The sequence below is a fragment of the Pithys albifrons genome, chromosome 5 (genome assembly GCF_047495875.1).
Source record: "Pithys albifrons albifrons isolate INPA30051 chromosome 5, PitAlb_v1, whole genome shotgun sequence".
Classification (NCBI taxonomy): Eukaryota; Metazoa; Chordata; class Aves; order Passeriformes; family Thamnophilidae; genus Pithys; species Pithys albifrons.
This window is the reverse complement of record NC_092462.1, coordinates 44,379,307-44,385,875: the sequence shown is the minus strand read 5'-3', so window position 1 is coordinate 44,385,875 and position 6,569 is coordinate 44,379,307.

Below are 6,569 nucleotides of genomic sequence, written 5' to 3'. Positions count from 1 at the left end.
GAACAAGAAAAGGAAAGGAAAGTGTCTGAAAATATTAAGCAATCAAGAGAAACTGTTATGTTCTCCTGCAGACGTTAAAATAGCCTACTTAAATAGCTTAAGAATATCCAATGATAATTTAATTACTGTGTGTGGACTCCTTACAATACTCTTAAAAAATTGAATCAACATGTGCTGCGAATCTGCTATGATCTCACTGTGACAAAAAATATTTCTCAATAAAAAACAGAGTAGCTCCCAGCCATCATAGAGACTGCTTTAGTAGACCAAACTATGTTTAGAAGGTAACAGTGGATTTTATACTTTCAAACATGTTGATCACAATAAGAAATGTTTAGAAATCTTTCTTTTATCCTTTAAAGCAAAGACGTCAGCAAACAGCTAACAGAATAATGTATAATTCTGAAAAAATACTCTTTTTGGTTTAAATGCTTTTATTTTGAAACAGAACTTTGGCTGATACTGAAGATTCTTCTCTAGGTAAAGTGCAGTGAAATTCATAGCTCTCACTCTCAGAAATGATATGACACAAGGAAAAGATCAGCAAAGAAAAAATGGCACCAGAGGATTTTTCTTAAGGGAACATGTAAAATAGATATGTTTTCTGCTGATACAATTGCATGTCTGATAACAGTAAGCAGATTAAGTATATACAGAAGATTTTTTATGCCTGCTTCCTTTGAGTGAAGGGTATTATGTTTCTAAATCAAAGTCTAAAAGCTGGCAAAGGGAGCACGCTGCATAATCCTATTGAAAGGTTTATAAGTTTAAATGGTATTTTAAAGTAACTGTAACTTGACCATTCCTTTAGTTCGGCTCCAGGAGCAGACACATGAGGACATGCTTCCCAATAACAAATCAGCCAGAACTCCTAAAACCCAGAGTTTTTTCAAAATTTTTACCTTTATTTTTCTAGGAAACATTCTCATCTGTAAATTCAATTTCTAGCTAGAATAAAATTTTGATCTTGAATGTATAGAATTAAGGTAAAATAAATGAAATGGTTTTGTTTTTTGTGGGTTTTTTTGTTTGTTTGTTTGGGATTTTTTGCAGATTGAAGAATGCACATAACTTTTTATCTGGAAACACTGTAGACAAAAAGAGTAGACACAGTTTTAGGTGTTGTGTATATTAAGTCAAAGTCCTCATGGACTTTGAGGAGAGAGAAAATATTACACTTAGAAATATTTCTTGGATTTTTTGTTCAATTTGGAATTTTTTATGTGTGTGTTTAATTGTTTTTTTGGTTCCTTTGGGGGCTTTTGTTTGTTTCTTTTTCTCCTAAAATTGCAAAGACCTGTTCAGATTGGAGCACTGGAAAAATGACCTACACTAGATTTCTCACATGACCCTAACTAAAGCCACCAGTGTCTGGCTGTAATATGCATTCTCTAGTCCCAAAATAGGAAAAAAGTATTTTTGATTTTTAAATAGTGTTACTGGACCAAATATGAGCTTAAGAAATTCCTTATTTTTTATTCTTAATTTCTTGCTCATTTTGTGGGAAACTGTTTGGTAGTAATGAACAAGTCTTGGGTTCCTGCTGGGTAGTGGAGTGAACCATAAACAGAAAGAACAGAAGTAGAGAGGGGAGAGGCAAAGAGCCGTAATTTTTGAGGAGGAGACTAAAATGCAGAGTTCCTAGAAATCTGAGACATGGGAGGATGGTGCCTCAAAAGAAGGATCTGATTGTCCAAACTAAGACTGGTGACACATTCTGGTGAGAAACTAGTTCTAACTAGGAAAATATCTGGAACTAGAAATAAATGCAGTTGCAACCTAGAAGCAGCTGGGAGCTGGGCAACAAATGGGAGTAGAAGAGATTCAGACAGGGAAATGCAAGTCTTTCTGTCCAAAATATATCCAAGCTTTTACCAAGTGACAGAAACAGAAAAACTGAGGGCTAAAATTAAAATATATAATGATGAAGGCCAAACCTAAGAAAACTGATGGTACTTCAATGGAGAAAGGTTGGACTGAACAGAACACAAACAGAAAGATTTAGGCTCAGTAGAGCACATTCCTTTTCAAAAACTAAAATGGAATCCAGTCTCATAATTCAGTCTGTCAAATCTAGTGGCAAGTGTCTCAGGACCACAAACACATATGTGTTTTGGTTAGCCTCTTGAAACTAAAAAGCCTGGAGTCAGATGTGTCCTACATGCATTTAAACACAAGATAAGCAATGTTAAATGTTTGTACATGATCAAGGATATAGTCAGTAATTTAACTGTGGGATAAGAAAATATTTGGACAGAAAAATTCAGGCTCATTTATTTCAAAGTTAGCTCTGAGTTTTGTAATGGTATTTTCCCAGCAGCTGTTTACAAAAGCTTCCAAAAATATTTTTATCTAAGAAAGTTCTGATTATTAGAAATAGATGAATACTGTACTCAGTGTGGGGCAGCAATAAATCACCAGGGACCAAAAAAAGGTTGAAAAGTGAAAAGGTGGAAGGACTGTTTTCATTCATGTTGATCCTGGACATCTCTGGTATTTATGCAGTTATAACATAAGCAGGCAGGCTTTTTCCTGTACAAATTGTCCTAAATTTTGCATGCAAGTTCTAAAACTCTCTGCTCAGCTTTTCCTTTCAAGTCTAATTCACAGAACTTTCATGTATAAATTTACAGCACAAACTGCAAATCATTTTGGACTGTGTGTCTGGGGTGGATTGTTATCTCATTCTAAATAGACTGGAATGTAAAGTTGCATCCTACATCAATGTGTACAAGATAAATAAACTGGTGTTTTTTCTCAATGTGTCACTCAGTAAGTATGAAATGGAATTTTTTATGAGATTAAATTGAAGATGCAAACCAATTTTTAGCAAGTGCTTACAACTCATACTACTGTGATGGGTGACAATGATTTCTGTAGTTCTGACAATCTCAAAAGGTATCTGTAGGATGAATGCTAACCAAGTTTAAATATTGATTTAACATGTGTAATGACAACCAAAAAAAGAAGAAAGTAGCAGCTCTATTAAATCAGATGGTAAAAATCACTTGTACCTCACTCCCTTATCTAAGGAGGGCTAAGTTTCACTGAAATAACATACAAATCCTGTAACTTAATTATAACTGCCAATTCTTAGGCTTTGTAAGCAGTTAAAAGCTTCCATAGAAATGTTATGAAAGAAAAAGACCAATATTCAATGGCTGAGGCAATAAGCAGAGAAGATGGCTGTATCCATAGCAACATTGTCACCAGGCAAACACTTAACGGAGCTGAGTCCTGAAGTACATCTTCAGACAATCTGACACTTGGGCTTAAACCTGCTGGAGTGAATTTCCACTCCATTACACTTAAGTACATTTCTCTTTGATTCAGTGGTGTCACCTATCTCTGTGGTAGTGGAGTTTGGATAAGGGTATGAGAAACCAAGCTTACAAGTTTACAGCAAGTGCTGCACAAGCACATCCTGTAAAGTCAAGGATGCATGCACAGCTTATGATGGTACACGTACACAGTTTAGATGTAATTCCAAGGTGAAACCTTGCAGCAGTTCTGACTTGTGCCATGCTAAATCAGTTTGAACTTTTTAACACCTACAGTTATTCCACAGTGACTGGGTTCAATTTTACAACAAATGAAAATAAAAAGAGGGAATCCTCCCCTCTGCACACACAGCCATTAAAGGGTACAGTGAAAGCATTTGTATGAAAACAAAAGAAAATAAAACCAGTATTTCTTCTGAGATAGCATGCTTCTGAACACATAGATTTCTATGCAGCTTTATTGGAGACCAGATGTGTCTTGGAAAACAAATATGGTAGGAAATAAGGATAACCAGGTAGCTTTAAAAATATCCAAAAAGTAGAGTAAAAACAAATTGTCATTATGCTGTAAAAGAGAAAATCAAACTTAAAACCTACTATTAATAAATATTTTCTGCCTCAAGCTGTTTATACTTCTTTTCTCCAAACACAAAGCTGGTGTTTAGATTTGAGTTTCAGAAAGATAACTTGAGGAAAGTAAGACAAGTGGTATAACAAAATGAAAGAAATAACTATACAATGATATAATTCTTTGTATGTTTTTATATTATGACTATTTGTGCACTATTCTAACAAAACCTTTTGGTGCTTTCATTTTTCTCCTGTTTACCTTTATTTTTTCTCCAGCCCATATTTGTATGTGCTTGCTGGCTTTTAGAGTTTACATGTCCTTAGATATTAATTCCTCCCCAGAGTTGACATGCATAGAATGGGGGGACTGAAGACCAGTAGAGTGCATCAGCTTCCAAGTGAACTTAGATACCTTAATTCTTTAGGTGATTCTAATCATTGTGAAGGTGAGAACAAACCAATAGTCCATGAGTGTTGCCATTTTGTTTACCTAGAGTCTGTTATATATCTGCTTCCATCACTTAGCAAAATATTTGCATGATAGTTTAGATAACATTTTAAAACATTGGTAAGGGTATCAGTCATTATTTTTTGTCAGTGTAAACCAGTCATAAAATATAGCTGTAAGTGAGGACCAAAGCAGATGTTCTGGCTACTATCTATCGGAGAGGAACAAAGAAATTCACTGGGATGGAGTATGATCTTTAAATTATCCATTCTGTGAATTTCTGGATGGGAACAAGATTAATGATCAAATATTACATAAATAAAGTCTTTGAGAATTTGACTGTGTGGTCCCTGATGGAACAGTTTACAAGAAAAGTTAGCTATTTTCATGTATTAATACCTTAATCTCATTGTTTCCCTGTGGCACACAAAAGTGTCAAACTTTCACTATGGCAAGCTTTAGATTAGCTAAAAGTGAAATAGATCTGCAGGCACCAGTGCTTGAAAGTTCTGTCCCTACTCAATCTAATTTTGTTTAGCAGTCTCTTGCCCAGATTAATTCCTCATCATGCACAACATTTATATTGCTAAGCCTGCAGAGACCCATGCCTTGTGAAATGACATTTACAACTTCTTGAATTTAACAGATTTATATATATATAGCTCATGTTTACTTAGGGATAGAATTAGAAAACTTCTGAAATTTCAAATTTAATACTTGGGAAAACTTCAAAATGCAGAAAAATCTTAAAAATGTTTAAAAACATAAAAGATGTTTAAAAAGTCACAAACCTTTTGCTTTAATGACAAACAAGAGTTTCAGTGTCTTGGAATTTAGCCTTTGATTATGTCCATATAAATTATGTTCCTATGTCAAGAAGCATCCAACCCATACATTCCAGTGTTACAAGAAAATTTGTTTTGATTTGGGAACATTTATAACACTTAGTTTGAGCTCATGTACACACCCTGGTATTTTACCAACCTTTGTATTGGCAGTAAAGAGTGGAGTGGAATTTTTCATTTTGGCTCCAATGTTTGGAAAGGCAGAAAGTGCTCATAATTCCAGATGAAGTAAAAGGAACATGAAGATCTTTAACACTGTAGAAATCACACAGAAGAGCACTTATAATAGCTGATGGCTGTTAGGATGGAAAGGGACAGCACTGTTGTTCTGACCTTCCAACAACATGTAGGTTTAGAGCCAGAGATGAGCATGAAATATGCTTTCCCTGTTCTGTATCACTGATATGTCAAAATACTTCCCTCTTTCACAAGGCTAAATGTTAAAAGTGTGTAAAAAGGTAATATAAAATTTTAAAGGACAGGAACAAGCAGATCTGGTTCAAGACTACTTGTACATTCAGAGGAGGTGTGTGAATCAGCGTTCTGCTGCCTGTCCCTGCACAGATTATGACAGAAAAAAAGAAAATCAAACTTAAACCCAAAACCCAAGCACCCAAGCCATGATAGGAAAAGAAAAAAAAAGCTCAGGCTGTTGGAGATTGCAAGCTGAGAATTGGATCTTTTGGAAAAGGTCATGAAACTGTCCTTGTCTTTACACTGAAAAAAGAAAATAAAGCTGAAAATTTGTCCTTTTAAATTAAATTAGACATTTATTAGCTGTAGGAAGCATTTGCACTTTTTCAGGTGACATTTTGGTTTCTTTAAAGCATCTCATGTTCCAAAGACAAAACCCCCAGCTTCAATTACATTTACGACGTCAGCTCTTTCTATTTGTCACTAGTGTGCTCATATTTTTTGGCTTTATTCTTTATAATAATGACTATTAATAATTGCACCAGAGTAACCTAAATACGTACTAAATACGAATGGCTACCTACAGAATCAGCAAGGATATTGTCTAGGATCATTGAGTTAAAGATAAAAGGCACATATAGTCCAGGAGACAAAGAGTAATAATGAGTACAAACTGCAATCCCTAGTATGCCTAAGGTATTTATCTTTGCTGACAACATTTAGAGTACATTGCTCTAAGAAGGTGTTCAGACAGTGAAACCACACATCTCAGTAATGTCATCTTTCTCAAAAATAGCATCAGAACTGTCAGGTCATTTTGGATTTCTGTTGGCTTTAATAAATCAGACACATTATGTTCATATAATACTGCTATTTAATCATTATTTAAAAGAAGAGATCATAGCATTTGAGACACTTGTATTTTTTTTCTCATTTTTATTGTCTTGTATGCAATCAATTCCTGAAAATATCAGATGATTATGAAAAGGACAGAGTTCCAGAGATTCTGCT